This window comes from Ixodes scapularis, unplaced genomic scaffold (genome assembly GCF_016920785.2).
Source record: "Ixodes scapularis isolate PalLabHiFi unplaced genomic scaffold, ASM1692078v2 PGA_scaffold0__279_contigs__length_252992795, whole genome shotgun sequence".
Lineage (NCBI taxonomy): Eukaryota > Metazoa > Arthropoda > Arachnida > Ixodida > Ixodidae > Ixodes > Ixodes scapularis.
The window spans coordinates 100,975,220-100,985,678 of NW_024609835.1; positions in this window are offsets into that span (position 1 = coordinate 100,975,220).

The window sequence follows — 10,459 nt, forward strand, 5'->3', positions numbered from 1 at the left end:
CTTTTCGCAGGAAAAATTAAAGGCATCTAAGTCGAGGTTCCCTTTCAATGGTCTTTTATTGCAATTCTTTTAAACCCAATGCTGCGATACACTGCATGCATTCGTTCTACTTTTTTTACGTTGAACCTTTGGCTTGGGTAAATTCGCGCAACTCAAGGTGTAAATGTTTATTTTAAGGCGAGGGTTATTTATCACTTGCAGCAATAAATTTTAACGGCGAAGATATTAAAATTATTATTTCTCTTACTATGTGGCTGCCGTAACAGCTTCAAGCAAGAGCGTTTCTAATATGTCTGATTTAGGAATGTGCATGCTGGAGTCAAATCATGATCTACCTTCTTCTCCTGAGGTTCTAGCTTTTTAGGAGAAGTTCTAACTAAGGCCGCAAAACAATGGTAATGGTATTCCGTGGTGCATTTGAGTTGTTGCGAGAGTTATGCGATAAAAAAGTTGAATCATTAACTTATTTTGTATACCGACATCGACGATATTTTTATCAATACAACAAAATACTATTTAATAACCCAAAATCATTTTCCTCCGCCCCCCCCCCCCCCCCCTGTATGATTTACACGGTTCTCCAATACGGCCAAAAAGAGTTACAAGTAGAGCTAAAAAAATATGTGTACTTTTCTTTGGAAAACCATTCAGTCATCTTGCTTTTCAATGAGCATAGATCACCAAACTTCAAGTCGCTTCAATTACGACGAGTTTTAAAACACAAATACCTTATATTGCAGTTCATATATTGGTTGCTTAATCTGCGATGGTTCCAACATCACACTATATTCGTCCGGGTGTCATTCATCGACTTTACTCTGTATGCCTACTTCTGCTCAAGTCAATGCATGTCTTCGCCATCAATTATTTCTTGGGCATTTAAGCTTTAGTTATGCAGAATGGCACAGGTTTCGGTCATTGTCTTGCATGATTTTGAAGGTTCAATATCACTCAAACGTCTTAGTACAGCTTCAAGTTAGAGTTCATATTTAGGTGCTTTCGCAGCTCAATTTGAAAGGCAATATTAAATTTGCGGAAGACTTCGCTCCTAGTTGAAAAAATTGTAATACGGAGAATACATTTATGGTAACCTCCGTGCAATAGTTTATGTACCGAGAGTCATACCGTGACTTTCAACGAGAGCGTCATTTGTGACATGATTGGTTAGACGAGCCACCCTCGAGTGAGCCTTGCAGTGGTCGTGACACTACCTATTGTACTCTCCGTGGTTATGCTTTTATTTTTTACTTCCCGTCTTGCCTTTCGTCTCATGTTTACACCATACAACCCTCGCTAAAGTTGATTCTACCTTCAATATATGTATATATAGGGCTGAGTAGGCTGTAGGCGTAATTTTATAAAAGTAGAAGCCACCGAAGGTCAAACAAACTTGGAAGGTTTATTCAACATGTATACGTTATACAGAAACCGCGACGTTTCGAAGGGGGACCCATTTTCCTCAAGCGGGACTTGAAAAGTAAAGTCCCGCTTGAGGAAGAAGGCTCCCCCCTCGAAACGTCGCGGTTTCTGTATAACTTATACATGTTGAATTAAACCTTCCAAGTTTGATTGGCCCTCGGTGGCTTCTACCTTTATATATATATATATATATATATATATATATATATATTTGAACAGAGATGTGCAATTAACAAAATTGGAACTCTAATTGAACAAGATTTGGATAGTGCCGGATAGTTGCCAAAAAAGTCGAACGTCCACTTGAATACGAATGCCCAAAATTATTAATCGCATATTTTACAAGTTAAAAAAGCCGCTTGGGTACCTGCTGGATAGAAGAAACAGGCACCGCGGGTAAGAAACGGCTTGCACGCGTAGGCGTGCTACAACAGTTAAGTTTAAAGGTAGTGAAAGTGTCCCAGAGACTTAATAAAGCATAAGAAACGATTTAGCCAACCCGAGTTTTCATTTAGTTGAACAAAAACTGGGACATAAGCTGGAGTTTCGATAAAGGTCCCAGCGGAATATAATATTTCAGCCGAATTTGCATTTCAAATAAAGAAATGATCCATTTGAAACAACATTATCGACCGCATCATAGGTTAGGACACTAGAGTAATCTGATCAGCGCCAAATTATTCTCTCATAATGTCTAATTAAAAGCTTTAATGTTGCTGTAGCTGGCATACTCTAACCATAGATCTAAACAGCGTCGTTCAAATATCGACCAAAAGATGTTTCAGGGCCTAGAAATACCAATTATCCTCCACGCTGCTGGATTCTGTATTAGGCAATCGTACCAGGATTAAAAATAAAAAATAACGAAAAGTCGATATCTTGTAGACCCTGAGATGTTCGTCTGTTTTTCTTTTTTATTGTTCCCCATCTCAGGGTCTACAAGATGACGATTAATTACCAGCTCGCCTGCACTCTATTACTGCTAGCGAAAAGTTTCGCATTGGAGAGAATGTTGGCGTGTGACGCAGGTTTTCTTTAAACAGCTCACGCAGAGATATGGCGCATATTTCATTTCGGGCCGCAGTTACTCCCGTCGGCTCCTGCATTGTCCAATGACGTAATTTCAAGGCCAACATTCCTTTTTTCTCAGTGAGCTTTTCGTTGTCTCAATCTCTTCGCAGCTTAATGTTGACATTGAATAGCACGATGCACAGTAGAGGTTTTTTTTATTTTAACAAATGATTTAGCTTGTCCTAGTGACGAGCTGTAAATCTCTGATTGAAATCTACCAGCTGATACGATTAAATAAGAAATAAAATGTCAATTTTAGGCAATTAACTCACCAACGAACACATACCACTTTTGGACCCATTTCCGTCAATGCCGATCAGTAACATGTTTCAGAAATATTAATTCATTATTTTAGGCACCTTCCTCGTAGTTCTCTTCGTGCAAACAAAGACATCCTCTTCCTTTGCGAATCAATTAATTATGTAAGAGTACTTGCTGTCTTCCGAATGAAATTATGCGTGAATTATCGAAACAAATTATTCATTTTTTTGTATCTTCCGCGAGTGTACGCAGCCAGCACCTCATTAATAAGAGTGTCGTGCTGCCGAATATTCAACGTCAGCCAAAAGAGACGAGCGCGATTCTCGGATTGGACACGAATGCTGCGTCTGTCCTCGATGATTGGACACGAGCGTCGACCGATCGAGGACGCGGCAGTCGTGTCCAATCCTTCAATTGTGTTCGTCTTTGTCTCTCTTGGCTGGTGTTGAATATCCAGCAGAACGGCTTTCTTTCTGGTCAATGAGTCGTTAATACATTATATGTGTGATGTTTGAGCTGAACAACTTGAGGGCGTAGACACGCCTTTCCAAAACGTAATTTTTTTTTTAATTTTTTCGGTGAATTTTTTTTTGTTTATGTGCAGAGGATTTTTGGGGATTATCTTCGTGCCCCTGGTATAAAACTTCCTCTTTATTTTGTTTCCCTGGACGTCTGGCAGCAGCCAATGCTAAGGTTCGATGTAATCGATCAGGCAGCGCGAAAAAGTGTTTCCTCACGGCGCTCATCACATTTCCCTGTATGCTATCGTCGACAAAACGAACCACGCGAAGGAAATTTGCCGCGATCTCGCGTATTTTTTTTCTGGTTGTGATTGGTTTTGCCGCTGATGGCAAGACCACAAAGGCGATGAGCGTCTCGACGATGAACGCCTCGTGCTTCTTGGTTGGCTCCATTCAGTCGCGTTGTCGGCTGCGATCGGACGTCAAGTGAAATGGAGTATAGCGCCTATACGAGAAAACAAACGCTCGCTGTGGTTTCCCTGATTCTATCTTAAAAAGAAAGCGTGCGACACAAACTGTCACGACATCAAGTGTGCGCCGTTTCTCCTGTCGATTAAAGGTACATCCTCCCCAATACAAACACAGCGGCACCCCGAGAGCCGGTGCTCTGCGTGAGCTGCTCAAACTATTCCAGCCATAGGTGTGGCGTTTGCCGCACCCCTCAGTACTCAGGATCTCGGAACACACACACACGCGCCTTTTGTTTCGCGGAACCGTCGTAACGCGTCCAGACTCCTAATAGCCCCGTGACCGGCCGGGCTCGTTTACAGCCGCGAGTCGAAGGAATATCGCTCGGCCGTCGTAAACAACGGTCTAATTAGAAAAGAAGCGAACCCCGCGCCAGAAGAGTCTCGGTAGTGTACAGGTGGTCTTCGTGCGAACCGGTTTTTACGGCGTATGGTCCGAGCCGCCTGCGCGGCCTGCCTGGCCCTTCTGTGGCCACGGCATGCGCAGTAGCCGCTGCATGGAGCGCGGGAAGACGGCCGATGGTATCTCCCGTGCGAACACATGATACCCCGAGACTAGAGTAATTGGACATATTGGGAGTTTTTGTTTCGTATTTATTCATCGGCCGCCCATCGAGTCACGCATTTATGGCACCCTTCGCGGTTATCGGCGGCAGCGAGGCACGAAGTGCTCCGAGACTCGCAAGCGCCGCCGCTGCGTCCAGCTTTCGGGGAAGAAGCTGCCGCTGAAGTTCGAGCGGCCGGGCCACTTTGGGGCCCCCGGTTAAATTTCTAAACGGGTTCGGTCCCCGTCACCTCGTTAACGATGCTGCTACGTCGCGAGATTGGGCATGGCCAAGGCGCCTCTTTCGGAGAGTGCAGTCTTTGGCGAACTTGTTTTAGTTATTTGTTTTCCTATTTGTTAATGTGTTTGTGCTCGTGTGCGTGCGTTTTTTGAACGGTGGTGTTTGAGCTTCCTTGCGGGCGATCTGGATTCAGTGACGCTACTATATTTAGGCGGCGAACTTGGCGATTCGCGGGTGTAAGCTAGACACGCGGACACTCGAACTTTGATTGAACAGACTGATTACGTGCATGCCCGCCGGCAGAAGTTGTCCGATTTCATCGCCGATGGTGTCACCGTGCTTCTCGTTTCTCGTAGATACTATCGCCTAAACGGCATTTTTCTGGTTTTCGTCCTATTATCTTATACTCACGATTTTTCTTTTTCCATCGTGCATTGCAACCGAGTCACGTTTCAAATGTCTCCAGACACTGCATGTTCATCGCCGTTCAAAAGACAACAAACACATCTTTTAATTATTCTTGTAAACTTTAACACTGCACTTTAATGACTTTAGTTGTATACAACAAAACCTTTACCGCTCTTTCAGGATTTTGGAATTCCTTGATATGGTTATAATATATGTATATTGCCGCCAGAATCGGGCTTGTATTATAAAAGGTTAAGACGTTCACTGGAAAGGAAAGTTTTAAAAATTAATTTTTCCAGGCCCTCTACTGCACGGGGCGTACGAAGATATGTAAGGCTTTGACATTTTGTTCATAATCTTCAAGCGAAGGTAAAGATAAGCATAGCTTGCCTGCGCACCGTACTGCAGTGTCTACAGTCGAACATGGCACGCACGTAATCGCGTGAGCATGGATGATTTGAAAATTGTCTTACCCCACGAGAAAAATTGCACTAGATAGAGATACGTTACCCGATGGTTATTGGCCCTGGATGGACGTGCGGGCTGCGCTGCATATGGTTTTACTGATCCAGTGTTTCCTTGGCGTACTGAGCGGCCTTGTGCACGCAACTCCACGAAATATTTGATTACCATTCCTTTTATTTCGGTAAAAGCGTTAAATTACGTGAATTTAAAAAAAAAATACACCATTTTAGTAAAAAATTTTGATATGTATCAGAAATGTCTTCGTCCAATAAACATATGTGATCAATAGGATCCTATAAGAGCATACAGGAACCGTAAAATAGCATATAAGAAGAATATACGATTATATAGGAAGTTAAAAAATATTATAAGAAGAGTCGTATAACTTCTTATATAATTGTATGTTGTTATTATACGTTCTTATATGGTTCTAGACTTATACTCTTATGATATCTTAGTTGATCATATGCGTTTATTGGACAAGGACATTTTTATACATATAAGAGTTTTTCCTTCTGGAAAGAAGTAAAAACTGCTTTGGTTTCTGGAAAGAAAAAAGTTAGAGATATTTCACAGCTGTTGTCATCCGACAATAACCATGCTAGAAGATTTATGAGAAATGTTAGGATGTTACGAAGACGCCAACTACTGTTAAAGAGGACAGCTAGTTTTAGCACAGGTAAAGGGACTCTCAAAGTCAGGTTCTTTGTTAGGTGGGTCGCATATTGTGGTTCAGCTATCAAGTAAGGAAATTAGAAAAACAGTACAAACTATCTTACTTTTGTTCCAATCTACAATTTGTTTCTTGTTGCTCCGGGATTCAGGTTTATAGTTAGAAATACACACGGTGCTCTAAGAGGAGAATGGAATGTTCTGACGTCAAGTACTCTTTAAATGTAAAATGTGCCTTTCCTTGATAACCTGTCCAAATATTGAGGACGAACCCTGCACCGTCTTGCGCTGGTGCACTCTACGTGCTCTATTTCGAAATTACTTGTTCGCAGAATATATACTACATATGGTTAGACGCACGCCTTTTGTTGCAGACAATAACAAATATTGCAGTAAACAGCGATAAGAGTCGAAATAATATTTATGAATTAAACAGCCACGCTTAGAGCTACTCTGACATAGCCTATCCTAAAAATAAAAAAAAGCCTGAATCGCTGCTGTCGTTACGCTGATTCTCTGCAAAATGCGTGAGGATTTAGCGCAGGGGTTCCGACTCGGAGAAGGATGGGAATTTCAACTTCGTAACTGTCCACATAGGTTTGAGTTCGGAGAGCCAGTCTGTTCTCCCGGATGTCGGCGGCTTGGGATGCAGCAACCACAGCTTCCCTCGATCGCCGTCTACAGTACGCATGTTATTGTCTTCGAAGAGCCAATCTTTCCTCCTGGGTGTCGGCGGTTTCGCTCATACGGCGTCGTGGCTGTGCCTTGATTTTGCGTTGTTGCGTCTGTAGTGCCACTGCCACGGCCACCTCGATCCCCTCCTCTCCTACCCCCGCGGCGCGTCATCGGAAGCGTGCCCCTAGATTTTTACCCTCTTGTAAGAGGGAAAGTGCACGTAATGAGCGAACAAACAGAGCGCAAGAGCACGACGGGAACCGCGCATCAGCCTCACGAAACCAGTACCGTGCAGTACAGTTCCAGTCCTGAACAGTCTAGTTCAGTCCAAACCATGACCGTCTAAACCACGACCGCCCCAACAAAAGACGGCTGCATGCACCAGGGCTATAAATTCTAACGCATTTGAAAATGTCTCCTGGAGCCCCCAGAGCGTTTTGCTGTGCTGTCCATACCTTGTCTCCGACTGGTGTGTTTACCGCGTTAAAAAAGTGGTTCCTCGATTTGCGCATGAAGACATTGAATTGTCATATTGTCTTCAGCCGCCATCCTGGCGAGGTCAGACCCGCGGTGGTGCATGCGGCAGATGCCCGTTCTGCTGCAGGTCGTTGTCCAGTTTAACAGCAAGTTGGACAGCAAGTTGGACAGCAACAGCAAGGAGTTCGTATTCCGTGACAAAGCGGCACAACCGTCCGTTCATACATTTTGCCAGGACTTCTAGCACCAACCACCGGGATCGCGATATCCGACAATGGGACACGCCGGCTTCAGTATAGCATTGCTTCTTGGCACTTCGGGCCAACTTGTGATGGAGGAACGGGTTGGGACTCTCGACGCGCTAGTCGGAGATACTCTAGAGGCACCATAATTTCGCTATGACACTGAACTTTGGCCACCACTCGGAGGTCTCCAGGTTATCTCTTTTTCATTGATTCCAGCAAGAAACTCTCACCTTCGTATTTTGTTCGAACTAACCTAGCCTAACCTATCCGAAGGACACCGAGGCAAACGTAACACAACGTCATTGCATCCAACCGAGCTTGGTCGTGCCAAACCTAGTCATGTCAGACATCGAAGTATTCGGTAGAGTTACATGTGCTTTTGAATTAATTACTGCAATTAATTTATGCCGCTCAAACAAATACAATGAGACGCCAATAACAAAAGCAGAAACGCATATATTCTTGAATTTATACATAATTTCTTTGTACTGCATTCAGGTCATGATGGGAATCGGCACATATGGTTTACTTACCATTTTCTAGCACTATATTTTGCATTATGTATTCTTACTTACGCATTACCAAAAAGACAAACCACTATTGTCAGCAAGTGAAAACGTATGTTTTAAAGAAAAAAAATTAAGTTTAATGAGAACTGCATTTATGCCGGTCTACCACCGACATAAATTCAATGCGGACCGCAAGGCCGTAGGCTTCTTTTGCAGGGGATGTGTTGACGTCAGAGAGCCTAGCTCTCATTGACTCTGGTTGAAAGACAGTGGGTAAACTTCAAGGCTTTGATTGGCTTTGATTGAAGGAGAGTGTGTAGACCTCAGGGCCTTCAAATCTACACACTGTGCTTTAATCAGAGCTAATCACAGCTCGGCGTTCTGACGTCAACACAACCCTTGCAAAAGAAGCAGACGAACTTGCTTTCTGCATAGGCCTCTTGTAAAGCTTACAAAATGGAATCAGCGCGCAAACAACGAAGACACAAGGAAGAGAAATTGACAGGACAAGCGCTGGACTTCAACTGAACGTTTATTGAAAAAGAAACTAACGAGGAAAACAAACAAACCACCAAATCATCACCCCATCAAAACGTGCTCAAAAAAGCTACCTCTCTCTTAAGTAAAAAAATCGATGTTTGGCTGACGCATTGGTCACCTTCCTTTCCTATCTCAAATGCTTCGAGCAGCTCGCGTGCTGTCTTATCGGCCCCTCTTCCCAAAATCGAGATGCGATCAAATATCGGCTCGCACGAGCAAGTGCTGCAGTGTAAAGGCATTGCCACTTCGTAAAGCTTGCAGCGTTTTCCGCAATGCCGAGACGAATACCGGAAACGGTCTGTAGAGAGTAAACTGGGATAGGTGACGGAGGCGACTTTGGATGCGACGGAGGATATACAAACGAGCGGCGGAGGATTCGCATCACTCCATTTGTCTCTCTCTCTCTCTCTTGCTATATATCCTCACGCGGTAGTGGTTGTGGGTGCAAAGGGAAACATGCATAAGTTCTCGCGCGGACTTTGGGATAGTTTTTTTTTTTTTTTAAGATCAAATATGCAGATTATCAGAAGTTCTTATTTGTCTCCCAATTATCTCTTGACTTTTACTCTAAAAAGATTTCTGCTACGCTGTTTTATTTTAAATGCACTGCAGCAAAGTCGACAAGGCAAAAAAGTGTAAGAGGGCTGTTCCGTTCAATTTTCATTCCTGAAGCTGAAGCGCTTCTGAAAGCAAACGATTAATCGTTCAGCCTTCTCTGTGGTCAACATTAAGTGCAGATGCGTCGTTTCGTTTCAGAATTGCGCATACAGCAAAGACGCTCATTCCGGGTACCGCCTTTCTCGGCGAATAATAGATGATTTCCTATACCTTGCGTAAAAAGGACGCGGGAGTTTTATTCTTTAATTTTAATGTAATGGAATATTTATGGGAGATCGTGTTGTGCTATTGCTCCACTCGATACAGCGGAATATTAGTAAATATTATGCGAAAGCTTGTGTGATCTTTGAACGAAGCTCAACAGAAGAAATTTGTAATGAGTCTGCACTTGACTAACATTACCCAGAGTGAGCTAAACAATCGTCCAAATTACAAGTGAACAAAAACAGCTAGCAGTTCATGCGACACTTGAAGTACAAGTGACCCTCGATATGGGCGGCAGTTTCTCCTTCTAGTCTACCACCGTCCCTAGCAATTTCACGGAAGCTTGTAAACACGTATGTCACTACTCTTCACGAACATTTAGGGCATCAAATACTTGCAGATATTATAATACCAATGTTCCAAATAACCCACCCGGAACGAAACTTTTGTTTTGCCACACCACGCGGAGCTGAGATGACCACAGAGCCACCGGGACCTAACGGTTCCACTTTTATTTCAATGGTTATGAAATATAAAAATAAGAAAAAAAGTGTGGTCACCGGTAGCGTAACGCATTAGCTTCTGTCGAAAAAGTGTTTTCTGTAGAAGCCGAACCCTAAGTGAGGTCATCAAATTGGTTATTTTTTTTTTTTTGTAGAAAATAACCAATCCCATGTTCTAAGGATGAATACCACTTTAAGTGTAGGAGTCTTAGGTAAGAAATAACCAATATGATATTCCTGTTTTTTTTATAAGATTTTTTGTTTAGAATCATCAGATCGATTATTTTCTTAGGTAATACAAAAATTATTATTTTTTTATAGATTCAGCCTTACTGGTGAGGAATGCAAATGCTTCAGTGAATTCAACGAATAATAAAAACGAACCTTAGTAATAAAATAAAAATAATATTAGCTTTCACTACTTAAAAATTAACATATCAAATGCACGCAACCATAAGCGGAGGCAGCTGTGCAGGCTTCAACATTCCCAATCAAGACTCCTAAAGCAGCCACTATGCGTGAGATGATGATAATTAATAGCGATGCATATACCGTGATTGGTTAAACAAAAATAGAGACCTAAAGTTCTCACGGGGAGAAACGGAAATTCCGTAACAGA